We start from the raw sequence: 8,172 nt of genomic DNA on the forward strand, positions 1-8,172 counted from the left end.
AGCACAGAGCCACAGCAGAGCACAGAGCCACAGCAGAGCCCAGAGCCACAGCAGAGCCCAGAGCCACAGCAGAGCCCAGAGCCACAGCAGAGCACAGAGCCACAGCAGAGCACAGAGCCACAGCAGAGCCCAGAGCCACAGCAGAGCACAGAGCCACAGCAGAGCACAGAGCCACAGCAGAGCCCAGAGCCACAGCAGAGGACAAAGCCACAGCAGAGCCCAGAGCCACTGCAGAGCACAGAGCCACAGCAGAGCCCAGAGCCACAGCAGAGCCCAGAGCCACAGCAGAGCCCAGAGCCAGAGCCACAGCAGAGCCCAGAGCCACAGCAGAGCCCAGAGCCACAGCAGAGCCCAGAGCCACAGCAGAGCACAGAGCCACAGCAGAGCACAGAGCCACAGCAGAGCCCAGAGCCACAGCAGAGCACAGAGCCACAGCAGAGCACAGAGCCACAGCAGAGCCCAGAGCCACAGCAGAGCACAGAGCCACAGCAGAGCACAGAGCCACAGCAGGGCCCAGGCCTGAATAGATGGTGCTGGGAGGCACATGTGTGATGATTTACACAGCATACAGGCAGACAGCCACAAGGACTGCATCCCAAATTGCACCATATTCCCTATAAAGTGCACTACTTTTGACTATGGACTCTGGTCAAAAGTAATGCACTTTATAGGGAATAGGGTGACATTTGGGACACAGACACTGTCTACCTGCCCTTTTTCCTCCTCCTCCTCCTCCTCTAACCAAGGGAGGGAGGGAGGTAGAGTAGTCCCTGTTAGTGTGGGTCTAGAAGCTACAGAGACAGCCATGACCCCAGGGCCTGCGCTGCTTAAGCCAATATAGACTCTGTACGTCCTGAGGGGGAATAATATCTATCTGAGGCTGCTGGCATGGGCCTGTCTTATTTCCCCTCCCTCCCTCTCCTCCCTTGCTCTTTCTTCCTTCATCCCTCGTCTCTCTTCCTCCCTCTCTCTTTCCCTCCTTCAAAGGGAAGCCTCGCCTCGGCTGCTTCTGCCAGGCTAGAGAGCAGAGCCTTTGAGTTAAAAGGACCAGTCTGTTCTGCGCCTCTCATTTTGAAATCATCCGACTTTGCTCTCTGGTCCCAGGTCTCTCCTTTTCCAGTGACTGCATGGCTTCTGCCTGCCTGCTGCTCTGTTCTGTGCAGCAGACTCTCTGCCATGACAACTAAATAGCCCCCCTAATACCACTTCATAAAGCAGAGGAGTATCCTACAGACTAGGTCCTGTAAATGAAAGACATAAATGGCTCCATGGAAGGCTTTAAGAGTGAACCTTCCACTGAAATGCAGGAGTGGCTTAACAACCGGGGCTAAATGATTCCTTAACTAGCCATAATTTATAGACATGTCCTAGGGTGAGGAATAAATGTATCGCCATGTTACGAGGACTGGGACCAGGAGGAGAGCAGAGGAGGTGTGTGTGCTCCTACTGTATGTGAGTGTGTGACAGTATGCTCTATATTAACAACAGCTGGGGTAGGGTGGGTTGATATTTGGAGTTAGAGGGCAGACCAAGAGGTGAAGGGGAGACATGATGACAAGCAGCAAAACACACATTAGTCAGCGGCACCAGTGGTCAGTAATACAGACTGTATACACTAACAGACCTCAACTCTACTCACTGCCACAGAACCTGTCACTGTAAACAACAAACACCTCAACTGTCCCCTCACCCGTTTGCCATGTCAACACTCCTTTTCTCAGATAAACATCCCACAAGAATGACAGATGAGAAAAAGAAAAAAAGATGAAAATAATACTCTCCTCCTTTCCCGAACCCATGCAGAGATCAGATGTTTATTCTGCTGTTTATTTAGCTGAGTTTCTTATCAGCAGACAGACAACAATGAACAGGTGCAGGCACCTATTGCTTGCAGATGACAAGAGATGGAGTTGAGTGAAGAAGAACTCTCGGAGAGAGATAAGAGCTTTTCTACCCACCTCGCCAAGGTTCCGCGTTCCGACGTTCCGCTCCCCGTGTTCCGCCAGCAGTGTTCTGATGAGGCTGTTAAGCAGATGAATGCTCCCATCATTTACCCACCGGGCTGTTTGTAAGCCAACAATTCCTCCATTCATTTTTCACATAATCTTTCCCCTCTTTATCGTGTCAGGGGCTTTGAGGGTTGCCTGCTGAGGTGTGTGTGTCTGTGTGTGTGTGTGTGTGTGTGTGTGTTTGGGTGTGTGTGTGTTTGTACTACAGATAGATGAGGGGGGCAGACAGGCAAAGTGGAAGGACGCTGAGCTCTCCGAGGGGATGTTTGGCTTTGTAATTTCACCCTTGAAATTCGTGATTACAAACGGGACAACTTTTTTAATTTTCTCTTTTGTCTGGGATTCAGCTGCCTGACAGTGTGCCCCAGCAGCCAGGCCTTTTAATCAATCACCTAGATAATCAAATGTCACTGGCTATCTGCTCCATGTAATTACTTTTGCAATTAAAAATCAATCTCCAGTCACCTCGTCTAATTAGAGCGATGGGCAGATCTTCATCTAGATTGATTTTATAATACATATTGACTTCAAATGCCATAATGTTGCCATATTCCTTTATTTTCATGCTCTGCAGATGAACAAAACAAAGCTGGGGAACATGGGAAATTATCTGGGAGGGGTTGCTCTGATGCTCCGAGCTTTGATTCCCAGAGTAAAAGGTCTCAGGCCCTGGAAAGGTTCACCTCATCTCCGTCTAATGATGACAACCAACGCTCCTCTTGGAGGAGGAGAAGGGGGAGGAGGAGGGGACAAATGGCAGGCCAATAAGCTGAATGACAGGCTACAGCCATTAAAAAAACATTTGTTGGAAACATAAGCTTATACAGTACAGCAGAATAACTGATAGCCACAGAGCCAGGGCCCTCCTCCGGAATACAAATGTAATCTATAGAGGTCCTAATAATGATGTGAGGGGACAAGGGAGAACATTGGCTTTTAACACAATATTGACATGCAAACGCGTGTTATCTTGGGGATCTAACACGGCTCGCTACGCGGCATCTCTCATTCTCCCCCTATACATCATGACGGCCGCCACCGGGACTGCCAGCAGCTGGATATAAACCAATCAAACCCTGGTGCTGGAGAGAGACAGGTTGAAACAGGTTGTTCATGACTCTCTCTCTCACAGCGTTAGCAGATTTGTTTCTGGGCAAAACAGGCAGATGTGTCCATCTGGATGACATCATAATGACATGTGGGGACATGGTCGGGGACAGGCGTGTGACAGGCGTGTTGTATGTATGGCGGGTAGCAGTACGGTTCTCTAGCTAGCGTGTCTCTCTTTGTCTCACAGGCCTTGAGGGAGACCACTGACAGACAGCACCAATAATGAACCTCTCCTCCTACATATGCCTGTTCTGACACACACACACACACACACACACACACACACACACACACACACACACACACACACACACACACACACACACACACACACACACACCCTCATGCACACAAACAGACACACGCACGCCCACTCATACATACATACACACGGCCTCAGGGAGAGGGGTGATCATGCACGTCAGACAACAATGAAGGCTATAGGGAGACAGTATACTTATAGACCAGCTGAACCTGAACAAGACAATCTGTAGGCCTACCAGTCATGGGTCTATTGAGATACAAGTAGATTTAAATGCACTCTTCAACCAATGAATTCACTCATTTCCTACCAGGTGATTGGAACTATGATGCTACTAATACTGTATTAAATTGCTATAGTTCTCTATGTCCAAAAGTGATTAATTCTGTCTCTCAGAAGTGAGATGAGATGTGAGAGAAGCAAGGCATCCCTCCTCCCCCTGGCAAGGGGAAATAGAGAGCTCTAAAGAGTCTGTAAACCCAATCCAGACAGCCAAAGTGATTAGAGGGGAGATCAAAACCATATAACCCTGAGGAGATAGGAGAGAGAAAGAGAGAGAGAGAGAGAGAGAGAGAGAGATTAAAGAGAGCAAGGAGGGATTAAACCAATATCACACTGATGGGGGTATGATCGGACCGATCCATTAGTGTCTAAAGAGAGGCATAAACAAGGGCCTAGTTACCACATCGCTCCGCTCCTCTAGGCCAGCCTGGTGTGTGGTAGATGTGAATGGTGATTGGGCTGCTTTAGCGCAGTGCTGCTGAGGTGGAGGTGGAGGGAGGCCTTCTCGCCTTCTCTCCTCCCACTGTGCCCAGTAATAAGGGCAGCACTTATCACCCGTCGCCTCCAGCCACTTCCAAAGGTGCAGAGGCACACACACACACACACACACACACACACACACACACACACACACACACACACACACACACACACACACACACACACACACACACACACACACACACACACACACCGGGCTCAGAGAGGAGTAATTAATCATCATGGAGAGGGAGCTGTCAGATCCCCAGGTCTTTCCTACTGATAATGCTGCCTCCACAATTTAGCCTGATGGAGATGAGATTTCCCTTTCACCTCTGGCAACAAAAGAAAAGAGAAGAGAGAGACGGAGCACGAAACAAATATATATAGCACAACCCACAGTGGCCAATTGGTGGATTTAATGATTACCTTGCTCCTCTTAAGGCTGATGTCCTTATCAAGTCTAAGTGTCCCGATCAATAGTATTCCTCTCCACCTTTCCTGAAATAGCTCTCCCATCAACCCCCCCATCTCCACCTCCAGTCCCCCCCCCCCTCTCTATTACCACACCAGCTGTTATTAAAGGCCTCTCTCCTTGTGGGGTTTGGACTTCAGAAATATCAGCAGGTCAATATTTTCACTGATTAATATTTAGCTGTAACAGAAATTGCCATTGTCGTTTTTGTTTGTTTTTGTAGGGGTTAGCACTTGAAGTTAAATATGAGTTGATGGGATTTCCACAATAACATAAAGTATACAGGTCAATGTTTTTTGTTCAACAAATACAAAGCAATAATCTGAAATTGATTTTTATCGGCCCTACAATGTTGTGAAATTGGTATTATGCAACTACAGTAATGGCCAAATGATGTGAATTTGACAATACTGAATACGTATGAATACTATGTTTTTTGCATTGGCTTCAACGTTGCCTTTCCCATGGTCAAAGTGCTCCCTCTCTCCTAGGGTTCATGGCCTATGGTGGTGGTGGGTCTATGGTGCTGGTTTAAGGTGTTAAGTACTAGCTGGCTTTGCCTCTGTAGTGCTCTGGCCTCGAGCCATGAGCTCTGCCCTCTGGTCTGGCCAGACTGTGGAATGTTTTCCTATGCTCTTTTAAAAGCACATTTCAGAGACGGTTTATTTGCAGATTGGGTGTCAGGCACAAATAAGCGTGATGACTCTACAGAATCCACCGTGATAACAGGAGCGAGGGGGTGCAAACACAGGAGGGAGGGAGATGAAAGAGGGACAGCTGCCCTGCTCAGTGCTGGGGTCTGGATCCTTATCGGCTGGCCGGTACGCTGGGTCTTTGTGAGGCCGGTCCCACAGTAAGTGGGCCACGCCGGGCGGTAGGTTCAAAGCCCTCCCTCTCTCTTTCTCTTTATTCTCTCTCTATTATGTACTCTCTCGTTCTCCCTCTGTCTGTGTTTGTAGACAGATCAACCAGTCAAAACTCATTCAATCCCTTGAACTATTCCAGTGAACATGATATCCCTTGACCTTGACCAATTGTAACCTTTGAGCAATACCTATAGCTCCCAATGGCCCTCGATTGCTTGTTTTTTTGTGGTCCTTGGGGTCTTGGGCTGAATCTCAATGCTCAAAGTACTTATTGTCTGCTATGTTAGGCTAATAGAATCTCCCTCAAACAAAGTCTGGCCCGTAGAGCCGAAAAGAGGCAACACACAGTCTGCAAGAAAAGCATTTTAGTTCTTTGCAAGACCCACATGAAAAAACACTATCTTTTACAATAGTAAAAATACTGTTTTTGCAGACATTAATGTAGTATTTACTATAGTGTTTTTTTGTGTGGATATTACTGTAGTATTTACTATGGTGTTTTTTCCCCCATTGTTACTGTAGTATATTATAGTATTTAAAGTGTATTATAGTATTGCTAGTTAAAAAACTATAGTATATACTGTAGGATTTACTGTAGTGTTTTTGCAGACACTACTGTTGTCAGGACTTCTTCCAAAGTCGAAGCCTCTCCTTGTTCGGCCGGTGGTCGACGTCACCGGTCTTCTAGCCATCATTGATCCATTATTCATTTTCCATTGGTTTTGTCTTGTCTTCCTACACACCTGGTTTCAATCCCATTCATTACCTGTTGTGTATTTAACCCTCTGTTTCCCGTCATGTCTTTGTCAGAAGTTGTTTGCTATTCAGTGTTTTGTATTGGTGTGCGACAGGTCCTCGTACCCACTTTGTTTATTGTTACATTTAGTGTTTGGAGTCTGTTTAGTTTATTGCGATTAAATAACTACATTACATTCAGTTTGATTCTCCTGACTTCCCTGCCACCTGTACACACAACTCTGACAACTGTAGTATTTACTACAGTGTTTCTGTGTTATTATCTTTGACAACTAGCTAGGTTTCCATCCAATTGGTGACAGAGTTTCATGGGAATATTCTAAAATCCTCATAAGAACAAAGCATTTCCCAGCAGTGATGTGTTTCCATGAAATTGACTTGTTGCAGCTGAAAGGTTGTGCTTGAAGACGTATTCACATAAAAATTACTTTTAGGGTTAAATTCCCATAATACTGAATAAATGGATTTCCATCTAATTTTCAAATCTACCCATATTTCTCGCATAATGAATTTTACCGACACAGAAAGATCCCACATTGTCTAGCGTATTTTGTTCTGTCGACATTTGGAAAGTTTCCTGACACATTTGCTGTTTCCATCAGGCCCGTTGTGAAATGCTTTATTCGACATGTACTTTACTCACATAAAACGTTTGGATGGAAACCTGGTTATTGAAGTGGTGGCTTCTCCTTGAGCAAACCTACTGGACAAATATTAAAAGAGCGCTTTTTCCATAAGCTGCAGGGAACACAATTTATGATCTATACTTGGCATGTAGATTTCTCACTCACGGGTGGCACATATTGGGATATGGGGGAGGGGAATGGGCAGGGTACATGCACATTCATATTAGCATATCAGTACAGTGTGTAGTACAGCATTCTACAGTATACTACAGTTTACTACATAATTCTATAGTAAGTATTACACATGATCAAGGGATACTACAGTGTGTAGTATAGTATTGAGTTTGAGTTTGAGTTTTTTTTTTACGGGGATAGTGCACATTAATCAACGTTTCAGTAAAAGTGTATTCTACAGTATAGTACAGTTTATTACAGAATTATACAGTAGGTACTACACATGATCGTGTAGTATAGTATTCTTCAGTATACTACATATTTTCTACAGAATTATACAGTAGGTACTACACATGATCGTGTAGTATAGTATTCTTCAGTATACTACATATTTTCTACAGAATTATACAGTAGGTACTACACATGATCGTGTAGTATAGTATTCTTCAGTATACTACATATTTTCTACAGAATTATACAGTAGGTACTACACATGATCGTGTAGTATAGTATTCTTCAGTATACTACATATTTTCTACAGAATTATACAGTAGGTACTACACATGATCGTGTAGTATAGTATTCTTCAGTATACTACATATTTTCTACAGAATTATACAGTAGGTACTACACATGATCGTGTAGTATAGTATTCTTCAGTATACTACATATTTTCTACAGAATTATACAGTAGGTACTACACATGATCGTGTAGTATAGTATTCTTCAGTATACTACATATTTTCTACAGAATTATACAGTAGGTACTACACATGATCGTGTAGTATAGTATTCTTCAGTATACTACATATTTTCTACAGAATTATACAGTAGGTACTACACATGATCGTGTAGTATAGTATTCTTCAGTATACTACATATTTTCTACAGAATTATACAGTAGGTACTACACATGATCGTGTAGTATAGTATTCTTCAGTATACTACATATTTTCTACAGAATTATACAGTAGGTACTACACATGATCGTGTAGTATAGTATTCTTCAGTATACTACATATTTTCTACAGAATTATACAGTAGGTACTACACATGATCGTGTAGTATAGTATTCTTCAGTATACTACATATTTTCTACAGAATTATACAGTAGGTACTACACATGATCGTG

At 44.3% G+C, this 8,172-nt stretch overlaps 1 pseudogene; it reads right to left on the minus strand.

The window, feature by feature from the left end:
* Window positions 1-6,918: 6,918 nt before the first annotated feature.
* On the minus strand, window positions 6,919-6,970 carry LOC116374900 (uncharacterized; annotated as a pseudogene).
* Window positions 6,971-8,172: the final 1,202 nt, after the last annotated feature.

Source organism: Oncorhynchus kisutch, linkage group LG8, assembly GCF_002021735.2.
Source record: "Oncorhynchus kisutch isolate 150728-3 linkage group LG8, Okis_V2, whole genome shotgun sequence".
NCBI lineage: Eukaryota > Metazoa > Chordata > Actinopteri > Salmoniformes > Salmonidae > Oncorhynchus > Oncorhynchus kisutch.